Source organism: Agelaius tricolor, unplaced genomic scaffold, assembly GCF_023055355.1.
Source record: "Agelaius tricolor isolate 1412-34295 unplaced genomic scaffold, bAgeTri1.0.p SCAF_15, whole genome shotgun sequence".
Taxonomy (NCBI): domain Eukaryota; kingdom Metazoa; phylum Chordata; class Aves; order Passeriformes; family Icteridae; genus Agelaius; species Agelaius tricolor.
This window is the reverse complement of record NW_027269275.1, coordinates 18,473,482-18,488,598: the sequence shown is the minus strand read 5'-3', so window position 1 is coordinate 18,488,598 and position 15,117 is coordinate 18,473,482. Positions and strand designations below refer to the sequence as shown.

The following is a 15,117-nucleotide window of genomic DNA, read 5'->3' as shown; positions in this document are numbered from 1 at the left end:
AAAAAAATCTTCCAATTATTCCTTATACCTGAAAGCTGTGGAAATTCACTTTGATCCATGCCCAAGTGTCAAGAGCTGCACACTGGTGGAAGCCAAAGGATTTCATCTTGAAGCTTGCCAGAATGTGATGATGGGAACCTGAAAAAAGAGCAAGGTGTGCCTTAAAAAGCTCAGCAGTTAAGGGAATATATTTGATTTATTTAGAGTTGAAGTTCCTGAAGGTTTTCTAGCAGTAACTGTGCTTTGGGCAGTTCTCTCTGTATCTCTACAGCTATTAAAATGTTCTTTGTAACAAAATCTGCTCACTTGATGCCTGGGAATTTTGCTGGGAAGTAAAACCAGGGATTACTCTTATGGGGAGAAAGGGAATGAAGAGTTAAAGTGGGAATAATCACCTCTCTCACAGCTGCAGAGGTACAGGGTGGGGGATCCCAGTGGGACAGCACAAGTGCTGCATCTCTGCATGGTCTGGGATTCCCTGTGCAGCTGGGAATCCAATCCAATCCAAAAACCCAAACCCTAACCCTAACCCTAACCCAATGAGCCTGCCCTGCTGTGTTTCTGTAAACCCTGCTTGGTGCACAGAGTCATCCCCAGAGGTGCAGCTGGGTTTTGGGGGCTGGCAGCGTTTGAGGTGGCCCCATGGTAGAGCTCTTTCAGGCACAGAGGGGGGACAGGGAGGGAGCATTCGGGCTGGAGAGCATTTTGTGCCACAGAGGTTTCACCCTGCACTGCCTGTGGAGAGGGCTGTCCCTGCAGGGAACACAGCTCCAGGCCCCTGTCCCCTGCTCCAGGCCCCTGTCACCTGCTCCAGGCCCTGTCACCTGCTCCAGGCCCCTGTCCCCTGCTCCACGTCCCTGTCATCTGCTCCAGGCCCCTGTAACCTGCTCCAGGCCCCTGTAACCTGCTCCAGGCCCCTGTCACCTGCTCCAGGCCCCTGTCACCTGCTCCAGGCCCCTGTCATCTGCTCCAGGCCCCTGTCACCTGCTCCAGGCCCCTGTCATCTGCTCCAGGCCCCTGTCACCTGCTCCAGGCCCTGTCACCTGCTCCAGGCCCCTGTCACCTGCTCCAGGCCCCTATGTCCTGCTCCAGGCCCCTATGACCTGCTCCAGGCCCTGTCACCTGCTCCAGTCCCTGTCCCCTGCTCCAGGCCCCTGTCACCTGCTCCAGGCCCCTGTCCCCTGCTCCACGTCCCTGTCACCTGCTCCAGGCCCCTATGACCTGCTCCAGGCCCTGTCACCTGCTCCAGTCCCTGTCACCTGCTCCAGGCCCCTGTAACCTGCTTCAGGCCCCTGTCACCTGCTCCAGGCCCCTGTCAACTACTCCAGGCCCCATTTCACCTGCTCTGCCCCATTTCACCTGCTCCAGGCCCCTGTCACCTGCTCTGCCCCATTTCACCTGCTCCAGGCCCCTGTCACCTGCTCCAGGCCCCTGTCACCTGCTCTGCCCCATTTCACCTGCTCCAGGCCCCTGTCACCTGCTCTGCCCCATTTCACCAGCTCTCCTCTGCCCCAGAGCTGCAGTCAGGCATTTAAAACAGAATTTATCCCAGTTTTCCTTCAAACAGGCCATTTTCCCCTGGCTTCTCTCTTCACCCCATGGTAGCTGTGGGCAGCTCACAGGCCAGCCCATGGAAAGGTGACTCCCTAAGGACAAAAGTGTCACCTTGGGATGCTGGCAGAGCTCAGCACCTGCAGGTCACTGTCACCCCCACCCAGATCCCATCCAACCCCATCTGAAAGCTGTGCTGCAAGTACTGAAAGGCTCTCTCAGACAGCTTCAGTATATCCAGAGAGGAATGAATCACAGCCCTGCCACCTCTCCCACCTCTGATTTGAATTTTCACTGCTCAGAGGGCTCTGTCTGACACCACAGGAGTCTCCAATTCCTTTCACAAACTCTGTTTCAACATTAACACCTGCACCTTGATCCAGCCCATGCAGGAGCTCCCACCCATGTCCTGGCTCCTCTGCTCTGAGGTGACAAATGCCATGGCTGCTTGCACAGAGTAAACAGGATTTTTCCTTGGAGTATTCCTACTTTATTTATGTCTTTGTGCTGATCTTTCTCTGCTCTGTGCTCTTGCTGAAACCCAAACCACTGTGCAACAACTGCTCACGATAAATCTCCCTAATTTAATTCCATTTTTTGTTGTTTCATATACTTGCAATCTGCACTTGGAGCAACTAATTCCAAAGATTAATAGCTACTTCAGACACCATTTACTGGCCTTTATTTTTGCAGATACACAGCTTTGACATTTATCTGGGAAAAAACAGGGTCTGTGCCTTGCAGTCCATGGATTGTGCACTGAAGAAGTGAGAATTCTGCAGGACCGAAATTCAACAGCTGGTCATGGTCTTCACATCAAAATGAAAGTTGATGTTTTATGTTTCACTTTTGGAACTGTAACTCATCCTGCACACAACTCTTGATCAATTCTTCCTGCCACCCATCTCCATTCCTCCAATGCTTCCACCTCCAGTCTCTGTTGGAAGCTGGGCAAGGGATTTTATACTTTTTACAAGATTAAGAAAAACTCCCCTGGCAATACTGAAAAAAGAAATAAGAATAAAAAAGAAAAAAAAGAATATTTTCCTCCCCTTTTCTGGATATTCATCTTCTTGGCAGTCCCTGGCTGTGTTGTCATAGGACAACTCCAGGACATCATTTATCCCATTTATATCCACATTATCCTCCCAACTGGAGCTCAGTGAAACCTAAAACATGAGAGACCTCAGTCCACTCACTTCTGGAGGCATTTTTCATCCACTACAGAGCAGTTCCTGCCCTACCAAGTTCAGTTTTGAATGGCCCATTTAAACAAAAAAGAACAGCCTTGACTTTCTGAAGACTTTCTTGTTTAACACTGGCAGGTTTATGTCTCCACTATTAGTGTAAAACATTCTGAGCAGCTTGTGAAGAAATTCTAGGCATCAGGCACAAATCCTTACAAACACAACCACTGGCAATAATTAGAATTTTCAAATTTACTGGTAAGCAGGTGTCTGAGTTGTGGAATTCAAATACCAGGTATTTGATGATGGATGGTGATTTAAAAGGAATTATCACAAGAAAGAAAAAAAAATAATTGCAGGAAGATGTACCTGAATGAAAGGATGGGCGTTTTATCAGCTTAGGGCAATAAAACAATTTTTAGAACTGGGATTCATGCTGCCTGATTGGGATGACTTAAATAATGGCTTTTAAAAATGTTCTCAGGGAGGTTGTGAGTGAAAGTCATGGGGCAGCCAAGGGAAAAGATGTTTTTCTAGCCAAGAACAAGGTAGGTCAGCCTAAGTCAAGACTTACCTTTTCCCAGAGGAAAGATCTGACTTTTAAAGAGAGATCATATCAAAGAGAGAGTTTCCTGAGAGCCCACCACTGCAGCAGCACCAGGTGACTCATTTCAGCTGGATATTATCCCAGCACCTTCATGCCAGGGGCTGCTGCAATTCCTTTTCCAGGGGCTGTTTCCTTGCCAGCTCTGCACAGCTTCTGCTGCCAGCAGCAAAGGGCAGTGGTTTTCTGGAGCTTATTAGAGATTTTTATGTTACCTAACCCAGTGGGAAGGTTACAGCTGCTTTGTGTCCCCCCGAAAAAATATAGGGGGGGAGGGACTATATATGAGATGATGATGATGATGATGATGATGATGATGATGATGATGATGATGATAAAAATAAAAATAAAAATAAAAATAAAAATAATAATAATAATAATAATAATAATAATAATAACAATGTAATATATGTTATATATTATATATAATATAATGTATTATTATAATATATATTTTATTTATAATTATATATAATTATAACATAATTGTAATATATGTTACACATATTATATAATATATTATATAATATATAAATGTAAAATATATAATATATTATATAATAATATATTAGATAATGTATATTGTTATATATAATAATAAATATTATTATATAGATATTTTATATATATGAGGCAATATAATATGTGAGCTAATTTAGATGATCTCACCCTTGCTAGTCTGGCTGCCTCACGAATGGAGGCTCTGCCCCACTTCCCTTCACTCTTAGAAAAAAAACCCAGTAAATCCAGAGTGATTTTGTTGTGAATATGAATATGTGAAATTGTGAATATGAACATAAAGAAACCACAGCCCTGGCTCAGCTTCCCAAAGCTGAACCTGCCCCATGAGAAGCAGGAAAAGCCCCAGGGGTGCTGGGCTCCCCAGCACTGATGGACACCATCATTTGTCCCTGAGAGGTCGCCCCTCCATCCTCTGCTGTCTGTGAGGTATCCTACAGCAGCAATATTAGAATTGTTACTTTTTTCCTTGCTAACCCAGCAATTGGGATTGGTCCCTGCATGGATTACAGGAAAAGGAGTCCCTTAGGTGTGCTGAGGGGTGAATACAAAAATCAACAAATAGAGGAACAGCAACATCTCTGGAAGGGTGACACTGGATGCAGATGATTCACCCCCTCACCCATGGGCTTTTTTATGGCCAGCTCTACAGGAAGACACCAAACTTGAGGTTTCAATATTGGATTCATTCATTCCCTTATTTGTGACCAGCTCTAATAAAGACCCCAAACCTGGGGTTTCAATATTGGGTTCATCCCTTCCTTTATTTGTGGCCAGCTCTAAAGGAAGACCTGGGATTTCAATATTGGGTTCATTCCTTCCCTTATTTATTGCCAGCTGCACATGAAGACCCCAAAGCTGGGGTTTCAATATTGGGTTCATTCCTTCCCTGAGCAGGAAAAGCTGTGCCAGATGTTTGCTCCCAGCGAGCTCCTCTGGGAATTTATAGAGTGAAATAAAAGATCAAAAGCAATTCAAAACACAGCCAGGTGATTCCCTTTAAGCATCTGGCCCCAGGCCCTTGCAAAGCCTGGCAGAGGTCAGTGTTAAGTGGCCCCTGACCATGTGGGAAGGCCTGTAAAGAAAAATATAAAGCCTCTACTTGTAGCCAGCTTTGCTGGAGATGAGGTCTGAGTGAAGCAGATGAATGTTATTAGGGAAGGACTTGCTGAGTGCTGCATCCCACTGACAAAACTCCCAGGAAGCTTCCAAATGCACGATCCCATTAATTAGGAGGCAGAATGGCTCTCAGTGTGGGGGAGAGGCTCCTCTTTGGGGACAATCCCAAACAATTCCTCTGGGCAGGACTGCCCCAGCTGCTCTTGCTGTCCCTCCCTGTGCCAGCTCCCTCCAGGGCATGGCTGTTCCACAGCCTTTTGTCTCCAAAAAGCTTCTGTGAGCTGCTGGTGCCCCCCAGGAGGGGACAGCAGGATGCTCTCCCTCTCAGGCCACTGGAAATTGGTTCATATTTTGGGAGGATGTGCAGTGGAGCTCTCACACTGGGACTGCTGAGAGGAGACGAGGCCCAGACTGGAAACCTCAGAGAAATCTCAGAGATTTACCCTAAAATTAAAGACAAGGGATTTTGGCTGTGGATCCATATTGGACAAAGCTCTTTTCTGACCCAGAGATGGGAGCATTTCTTATCTCAAGGTTTGCATATAGATGCAGACTATGTGAGCCTTCTGTCAGGCTCTGAGAATTTTCCACAGATTCATTTCCCACAGATCCACAGCAAATCCTCAGCCCTGACCATGCTGTGCCTTCAGCCAGGCTGAATTCCTGGGGGTAACAGAGTTACATTCAGGGCCCCCAGCCCTAAAAGAGCTGAGCTGTGCTCTGGGGGTTCCCAGAAACTGTGGGGCAAGGCAAAGTCAGAGCCAGGGACCACACAGCTATGTCATCATGGACACCAAGAAAACCTCCTAAAAGGCATGTGCAAATCCCAGATTTCACACAGCACACTGAAACAGGGGTTATCTTGTGGCTAACACCCTCCTCTGACCCACAAAGACCAGGCAGGGTCAGAAAGTTTGGGCCAAGCCATCTGATTTTGGGGCTGCACCTCTCCTGGCTGAAGCTCTGCCCCAGACTGATGATTTCCCATCACAAATGTCCTGCCTACAACCAGAAATAGCAAATTCATAGCTCTAGGGCCTGTCAGAGAGACCTGCAGAGGCAGAGGAAAGGCCAGATGTGTATCAGCACTGTGTTTGTGTAGGATTTCCTATGAGGAACCTTTAACCTCCACATCCCACATCCTATTACAGTGCACTCCCTTGTCCTGCTGCAGCTTCTCTGGGGCCAGCAGCACTTTGGCAAGGGCATGAAATGATATCCCAGGCCTGGTAAAATACCTCTAGAGCTCTGAAATAGCTCCAGCTGCCCATTATCTGCCCAGGCAGATAATATTGCAAGCAAAATTGCAAGGGCGATCAAAGGTGTTGTGTGGTTTAGTACAGGGTCAATGGTGCAACTTGAGTAAACCACGATCCTTCATCTTGAAAAAGTCACTGAAGACTATGGATAAAGACTTGACTTTTCAGCCAGCCATTATAAGAGCATTTGGAGCTAATAGGAAATAGGCAAAACTCCCAAATTCAAAGCACGTGGGTCTTCACTGACTTGGTCCACCAAGGTTGTAATGGACACTAAAAATTTACATGGGCTTAAGAGGAGACTGGACAAATGCTGCAAGAATGGCAAACCCATGATGAATTTTGAAAGATAAATCACATCAGGAAGTCCCTAAAACATAGTTGGTTGGTGGGCACAAAAGTCTGGGGTTGCTGTTGATAATTGCTGCCCTGAGATGTGTAGGTTGAAGAGCACAAAGCAGAAGATCCCTGAACATGCTGTTAGCAGCAGGCAGAGATTAAGAGCAGCACTCACACCAGGCTGAATTTCAGACCTGGCACTGCAGAGAGCAATCAAACCTCTGGCTCTCATGGGAGCACCCCCAGCTTGGCAGGGCACAGCTGCCTTTGCTGTTCCCCTTGTGAATTTTACATGCTGGAAAATGTTCATTTCAGTTTTGGTTCGATGTTCTTGTTAAACTTTATGTACTGTGTAACTGTGCTATATAGTGTCATGTTTGTGTTATATGAAGATAAATATTTTTATATATCTATGTAGTTATATTTGTTTACATATCCATAAAATTAAATCTCCAGCATGTTTCTTATGTGGTTATGCCTCTCTAGACTGTCCCTCAAGAAGTAATGGAGGAGTATCACAGAATCCAAGACTGTTTTGGGTTGAAAAAGACCTTAAAATCCATTCAGGCCATGTCCAGGGACACCTTCCACCATCCCAGGTTTCTCCAAGCCCCATCCAGCCTGGCCTTGGACATTCCAGGGGTCCAGGGGCAGCCACAGCTCCTCTGGGCACCTGTGCCAGGGCCTGCCCACCCTCACAGGGAAGAATTTATTCCCAAAATCTAATCCCAAACTAATGATCAAATCTCTCTGCTCGGTATGTTATAGCTCTTCCTAATACTGGCTACTTAATACCTGCAGGGCAGCTCCAGGGCTTGCCAGAGTTTGAGCTCAGATTCACACTCATCTTTTGCAGAGTTTGAGCTTAGATTTACACTCATCTTTTGCAGAGTTTGAGCTCAGATTCACACTCATCTTTTGCAGAGTTTGAGCTCAGATTCACACTCATGTTTTGCAGAGTTTAAACTCAGATTTACACTCAGATTTTGCAGAGTTTGAGCTCAGATTTACACCCATGTTTTGCAGAATTTGAGCTCAGATTCACACTCATGTTTTGCAGAGTTTGAGCTCAGATTCACACTCGTGTTTTGCAGAGTTTGAGCTCAGATTCACACCCATGTTTTGCACCACTTGGCAACTTTGGGGGTTTTTTTGCTTCTTCAGGGTTCATTTATCTGAGTTTTGCAGTGCCCAGCAATGCTGGACATGTTCCAATGTAAATTATTTCTACAGAACCAGCAGTTGTATATTTTGTCCAGCCTGGATCCTGGCAGCCTCAGGCCTCTGTGACTTGTATTTAATTATTAAGAGTAGAAGACCAACCTAAAAGCAGAGCACTGGTCCCATGGGCTGGTTTTTAGCACGTCTCCATAGGATGGGATAAACATTTGCAGTTGGTTTGGCACAAATTCCAGGTCCCCTTCAACTCCACCTCTCTTTTAAAGTCATCAACCTTTTCTTGAGTGTAACCAGCCCTAAGAAATCCCTTTTTTCTGCCTTGTCTTCCTGAAGTAGGTGCATTATTTCATCATCCATGTTTTCTGTATTCTGAGAGTGTGAAGGGGAGGAAGTGAATAGCTGGGTATTCAAATAGTTTTTCACAATATCTCTCTGTTTTCCCTTTAAAGTCCTGAATTTGGGGTTTTTTTTTCCAACTCACATCCAGCAAGCTCTTTGGCAAGAGAAAGCTCAGATGAGGCTTGGTTCTTTAATTACATTATTGGCAGACTGTGGCATTCCTTTGTTACTTTCTTGATCTAATTCCCCCAAAGAGCTGCAAAAAGGAGAATGGTGGATTAATTTAATCATAGCTTCTTGTGTGGTTAAATACCAGCTCCTTTATTGTCCACCCACACCTTTGGGTGCTCTGCACTTCCTCTCTTCCACCCAGGGTGAAAGGCTCTTCCTTTGGGCATTTTTTCCCTTCAGATTTAATTCAAAGGGGTGATGCAGACTAAATTCCACGTGCTGGGGATTCAGCAGCTGGAATAGAGGATTCAGAGCCTTTCTTATCCCATCCAACCCTCCAGGGACAAAGTGACAAGGCTGATTTAGCTGATGGCTGAGCCACCCCTCCCTCGGCTCCCAGGAGGGAAGGGTCCTTGTTCCAAGGATTCCAAAATGCCAAATCCCAGCACTGGAGCAATGAGTCTGCTGGAGGTTTCTGGGGCACTGAGCCCCACATCCAGATTTTGTTGAGGCTGTGTGGAGGGAAAATCCTTCTCATGACAAGGTAATGGAGACAAATGGGGTAAGACCTCTTTCATCTGGGGCTCTGTGTCTGCAGAGCTGGCAGTTATTACCAACTTTGTCTCAATTAACTCAACATTTGTGCCAGAGGAGCCCTGGACATGCTGCTTGCAGCAGGGCAGATTTACTTTGCTGTGCAGCTGTTTCAGACTGTGACTGAGAAGTTTTGGCATTTACAGCTGAGCTGTTCCAGCCTCTCCCTGCCCTGGAACAGAGCTGTGGAAATGTGAGTGGTGTCTCCTCATCCCTGGGTCCCTGCTCCTCACTTGGGAGGCCTGTCCTTGTCTCAGGGGATGAAATCCCACTTCTCCTTTGGAGAATTCCTGTCCACTTCCATCCAGCTTCCTGCTCCTCAGGCTCCTTCCTTTGGGAGCTTGTTGCCAGCCATAAATCCCAGGCAAATCAAAGCAACTTTTAATCTGGACATAAGGGTGAGTAACAATTAGCACCCTCTGCAGAGTTATTGATTGGACAATTACCAGTCCTGCTTCTAGAAATTTCAAATAAACTCCCTCCTTCTTTCAAACATCTTCACAACAATTCCTTGAGCAGGAAACTCTTCGTTCTCCACAGTCAGCCCTGTGTCAGTGTTGAAAACTCAAGCTGCAAAGCTGGGCTGGAGTAGGTTCTTCCCAACTAATTTCTTAGGATTTTTTGGCTGAGCTGCCTCAAAGAGAGATTTTCTTTGAAGATTTAGTCTGGAATTCCCACAGAGGAAGTTTTTCACAGCTAAACGGGCAGATTTAGACCTCTCAACAATCAGTTTATCTACGGTAACCGTGAATTACTACAGAGCAACACCTCGCTCAAAGAATCAAGGAAAACAGATTTAAACATTATTTGAATGAATGGAAGGGAGCTTAAATTAAGGGAGATTGAAGATGAATAAACCAGCAGTCTGTGCTATAGGAAGGCAGCATTATATCCAGGAGAAAACACAGGAATTTAGGTCAGAAATTCCATAACTTACACACATGTCACACATGACCTGGCACAGCAGCCCAGCTCCTACAGCTTTCCTCTCTCTCTGAGGAAGAAAACGTGCTGCTCTCCCCCCTCCAGGCCAATTTAGATTTATAATTGTGTGTAACACGGCCTGATTCTGCTTTCTTTGCAAGCAATTGTTTGCTGGGAGATCAGAAGAGATAATAACTGAGAATAAAGCAGCTCCCTTCAGGTGAATAATTGCACCATCAGCCCTTGAGTGAGAGTCACAGCCAGGAACTTCCAGGCTGCTGCTGGGACCAATGCAAAGCCTCAGGAATGCATAAGCAAAGCCATTAGACACAATGCATCTACTGGAGCAGCCACTCATCCGACACAGCAGCTCCTGGAAATGTGGAAAAACACGATCAGGGCAGGAAAAACTCATGGCTGGTCCCCCCAAAGGGGAGCAGCTATTCTAAAGCAGCACTGTTTATAAAGTGACCACCTAAAAATAGATACTTTAGGGGGAAATGCTGGTTCTTCATAAATACATTTCTGACAGGTTACTGCAAATTCAGATGTCAATGCATTTCATCAGTTTGCAGACTTTCAGAGGAAGGAAATAAAAATTCTGCAGGCAATGGAATGGGAATGGGAGGGGAGTTCTGAATTGAAAGGCTGGAGTTGTGCCCACCAGTCAGGCTGGGGCATTTCAGCCTGTCTCACCTTGCTGTCACTCTGTCCATCCCTCCTCACTCTGTCCCTCCTTGCTGTCACTCTGTCCATCCCTCCTCACTCTGTCCCTCCTTCCTGTCACTCTGTCCATCCCTCCTCACTCTGTCCCTCCTTCCTGTCACTCTGTCCATCCCTCCTCACTCTGTGCCTCCTTCCCCTCACTCTGCAGTGGGTTGTGCTCCCACACTCTGTGCAGAACAGATGTAGGAATAACTCCTGCTTTCCCTGACAGAGGGCTTTGCAAACGAGTTCCTTCCACACCAGAGCTTTGGGGTCACCATGAAAAGTGGTCTCAGGGCACTTGCTGAGCTGAGGTGGGAGCCCAGAAGCCAAGGGGTTACTGGCAAAGCCACAAGGACCTGGAGAGGGCCCCAGGAGCCTCCAGGAGGAATCTTGGCCTTAGCCCCGCATATCTCGGGATGTGAGTAATGTCTGGGCGCTGCTGCTGCTCTGCTCTAACAAATGCCAGCCTGATTGTGACCCTTTCCCCCAGGGGATGGATCCAGTGCCCCTGGAGCCAGCTGGAGCCTGGCCATGGAGCAGAGAAGGGCTGGGGCAGCCCCACTGCTGCCCCTGTGTGTCCTCATCCCACGGGCGCTGGGAGGGACCCGGGGCAAAGCCTGGAATCCACAGCTATTCCTCAGAGGGGATGGAAATCCTATTGATGGAAAGAAGCAGAAAAAAGGACAGAGGGTTTTATGATGAGGTCTGGAATGAGGCAAGGGAAAACAACGTGAGTGCTTCAGATGCCAGCAGGGTTTGGTGTCTGAGCCAGCCTTGAGGTTCAATGGAGGCACTGCCAAGGTGCCCCCAGAATGTGCCCCTGAGGAGGTTTTATCTGCTGGCACCACAAGGAGCAGGGTAGCTCTGGGCAGGGCCCATTGCAGAGCAGACTTGGTTGCTCCAGCTACTGTAAAAAATGAACACAGCCCTGGTCCCCACCCCAAAGCACAGCTACCCCTTGGAATTGCAATTGTCCTGCTTCCCCAGGCTGCCCGCCCTGAGCCTGGCTGGGCTCCTGGTCTGCTGGAAAGGCTGGGAAGGTGGGGATGGTGCAGAGCAGAGCAGTGCTGGCAGCACTGAGTGCTTCCAAGAGCAGGGATGAGCAGGGCTGTGTTTACAGCCTCTCAGGGCTCCTCTGGGTCAGGGCACTCTGAAATGTGACACAGCCTCACCCCATCCCATCCCAGACAGGCAATAAGGGCTTACAAAGGATCAGTGGAATTCTGGGTTTGGAAAAAAACCAACCTTCATCAGAGGGCTCTGCATCAATCTGTGTGTGCTTGGTCTCCCTTTCTGCACATGGGGAATAGTTTGGGATTCTTTTTTCTTCTTCTTCTTCTTCTTTATTCTTCTTCCTATTATTATTATTATAATTATTATAATTATTATTATTAATTATTATTTTTTCGTTCTTCTTATTATTATTTCTTATTATTTCTTATTATTATTTCTTCTTATTATTATTTCTTTTTATAATTGTTATTCTTTATTCTTCTTATTATTATTATTATTTTTATTTCTTCTTCTTTCTTCTTATTATGATTCTTCTTCTTCTTCTTCTTATTTCTTCTTTCTTCTTCTTATTCCTTCTTTCTCTTCTTCTTCTTCTTCTTCTTCTTTATGCTTCTTCTTCTTATTATTAGTAATTATTATTATTATTAATTATTATTTCTTTTTATTATTATTTCTTCTTTTTCGTTCTTCTTATTATTTCTTATTATTTCTTCTTATTATTTCTTCTTATTATTTCTTTTTATAATTGTTATTCTTTATTCTTCTTCTTATTATTTCTTCTTCTTTCTTCTTATTATGATTCTTCTTCTTATTATTATTTCTTCTTTCTTCTTCTTATTCCTTTTTCTTCTTCTTCTTCTTCTTCTTCTAATAATAATAATAATAATAATAATAATGTTCTGCCCCTGCTGTTTGGGTGTATGTTGCAAAGCAGAACCCCAACCCTCTAAAGTAGGAATATGGGAGGTGTAAAGTCAGCAAACTGACAGCAGGCAGAGAAGAACCTGAAACTGTTCCTAATTAATTTTTTCCAAGGTATGTCCTTCCTGCTTTGAATTTCACCCCTTAATGGCAGCTTTTCCCCTCAGCTGGGACCATTGTATTTTGGGATGAAATCCTGTTCCCATTTCGAGTGAAATTGCTCTTCATTCTCATAGCCCAGGGATTGCAGCATCTGTGCTGAAATCTGTGGGTTTCACACTCTGCAGGGGGGCAAACATTGCCTTCAAGACTCAGTTTTCATCGAGGATTTTATGGAAGGAAACATTCCAGTTGTTCAAAGGCTGCATTTGGAAAATGCTGATTCTGCAAGGTCTTTAATTCAGAGCCATATTTAAAGAGCCACTTTCCCCATGTCAGAATCAGAAATATGAAAAATACTTGTCAAAGATTTTTTATTAAAACCTGAGAAGTGAGGCCAGGGGGTCAAGGAGCTCTGGAAAACAGAAATCCTTAAGGAGCATGTCTGGTGGTTTTCTTCTGAATGGCAAAGTTGCTTTGTTTGAGCCTTTTAAGTTGCTGCTGATAGAGATGAAGCAAAGCCCAACCTCTGAGGATGGAAATGGAACTGAAACTCCATCTCAGGGCAGTGGGGACATCAAGTGCCTTTTGTTTAGCAGGAGCTGACCCCTAGGGATTCAAAAATCTAATACTTGACTCCAAAGAAGAAGCACAAAGATGGTTTGTTTTTTTATTATTATTTTTATTTTATTTGGGTTTTTTGTTGGTTTTTGGTTGGGTTTTTTTTTTGTTTGTTTGTTTTTTTTTTAATTACTGAAAATCTAAAACCAGATATAAAGATGCAGGTTCACGTGGCTTTCTTGCTGAGGTGACATGGGAGTCACTGTGTTACAAATCTCTGCACAAATCTCTGATGGGACATTCCTGTCAGTGCCAACACTTCCAGGGAGCTGCTTCAGAATATGGAGGAGTGAGAGAAAATAGAGTGAGAGAAAAAATCTCCCCTGCCTCCACAGGGTGATGTGATCAACTCCAAGACTTTCCCTGCTGAGCTCTCTTCTTTTCCCAGCAATTTTCTTTTCCCTTCTGCATTTTGGTCATTCTTTCTCCTCTCTCCTGGAGAAAAATCAGCTTTTTTATTTTTGTTTTCATGGCTCCTGGGATGCTCAGACTGCTGATGTATCAGGAGAAGCAGGATGTGCCAGCTGGGGGATCTTTGGGTGCAGGTTCTGCAAAGACACATCAGAGATATGGAGCAGTTGGAAATGCACCAAATTTACCCAGAGAGAGGACAAAAATTTGGAGACTCCTTCTTTTAAAAAGTTCATTCCTCGTGGATTACAAGTTAAAATATCCTTTTGAGGAGGAAAAAAAAAATCAGTTGTTCTTATTTTCCCTAGGATTTTTCATGTAGGAGGAGTAATAGGAGTATAATTACCTTAATTTATAATACCTAAGTATAAAATAATATAATACAATATAATACAATAACTAAGTATAAAATACCTAAGTATAATAGGAGTATAATTACCTTAAATCAGGCATGGACCATGAAGGAAACAGATGCTTGTTTCTTTTAGAGATTAGAGAACCTTGCAGACTGCCCAGTAGGAAGCAGAGTAGAAAGCAGGCAAAATATCTCATAAGCATCAGGCCAATTGCAATATTGCTCAGGAAATAACTAGATTTTATGACTGGTAGGAGAAAAAAAAAAAGCTTTTTATTTATTTTTTTTTTAATGCAGGTTGTAGCAAGATTCCATTCATTTTGAAGTAATCTGCCTCTCCAGCAATTGTATTTTGGCCAGCTGCACCCCCTAGATCTGCCTGATGGTTTGAAAGAGAAGAAAAAAGGGTATTTCCTGAAAATCCACTGAACACACACACAGCACAGGAGCAGCAGCAGCTTTCCTTGAGCTGCCCTCTGGGGGTTTCAGGATTTTTCAGGAGCTGCTGAGCATCACTGGGTCCTCAGAGCCCACATCCCTGTGAGGTGCTGGGGCTGCTCCCCATCCTGGGTCAGCCCCCAGAGCAGCGTTTTTGCTGTCACAGTTTCCTGCCTGCCTCCCCACCAGCTCAGCAGGGCTGGGAGCCTCCAAGCATCCTCTGGCCTCTGCTGAGGAGAGATTTTCCAGTTCATTAAAGGCCTGATCCATTAATGGGCTGTGCGTGATTTCAGGGGCTGCTGTGCAGGGCTCCTGCAGCCGCTGCCTGGGGTTTGTCAGTGTAATTTGCTAAAGATTAGCAGGCATGGATTGCACTGGGAAGCCTTGGGGAAATGCCCTTCATCTGCCCTGACCTGCTGGGCTCCTGCAGCTGCCAGGGATGGGGCTCTCAGGGAAAGTTCTTCTCTTTGTAAAACTGCATTGGCTGCAAGCGAGAGCCATTAGCTAATGGCAGCTCCGTGGAGGCACAAACTTGGTTTTTACGTCCCCCTGTCACCGCATTTCTCACACTTCCCAAGGACATTCCGAGATTCACATTCCCTGAACCTCAGAGAGTGATCAAAACAATTCTTATCTCATTTGCTGCGCCTGTGTTGTGCCAAAGTGGAAGGATTTTACCTGAAGGAGCTGTTTATCTGAAGGAAATTGATAATTAGATTCTGGTGTGTTTTGATTCACTGACCAATTGAATCCAGGTGTGTGAGT

The 15,117-nt window shown here is 45.3% G+C and overlaps 1 long non-coding RNA gene across 1 annotated transcript in view; it reads right to left on the bottom strand.

Moving 5' to 3' along the window:
* Positions 1 to 13,248: 13,248 nt before the first annotated feature.
* LOC139596462 (uncharacterized) overlaps positions 13,249 to 15,117 on the bottom strand; it is a 49,795-nt gene continuing 47,926 nt past the window's right edge. The window contains exon 2 of the long non-coding RNA XR_011681324.1: positions 13,249 to 13,696. This is a non-coding gene — a long non-coding RNA (uncharacterized lncRNA). The remainder of the gene's footprint in view (positions 13,697 to 15,117) is intronic.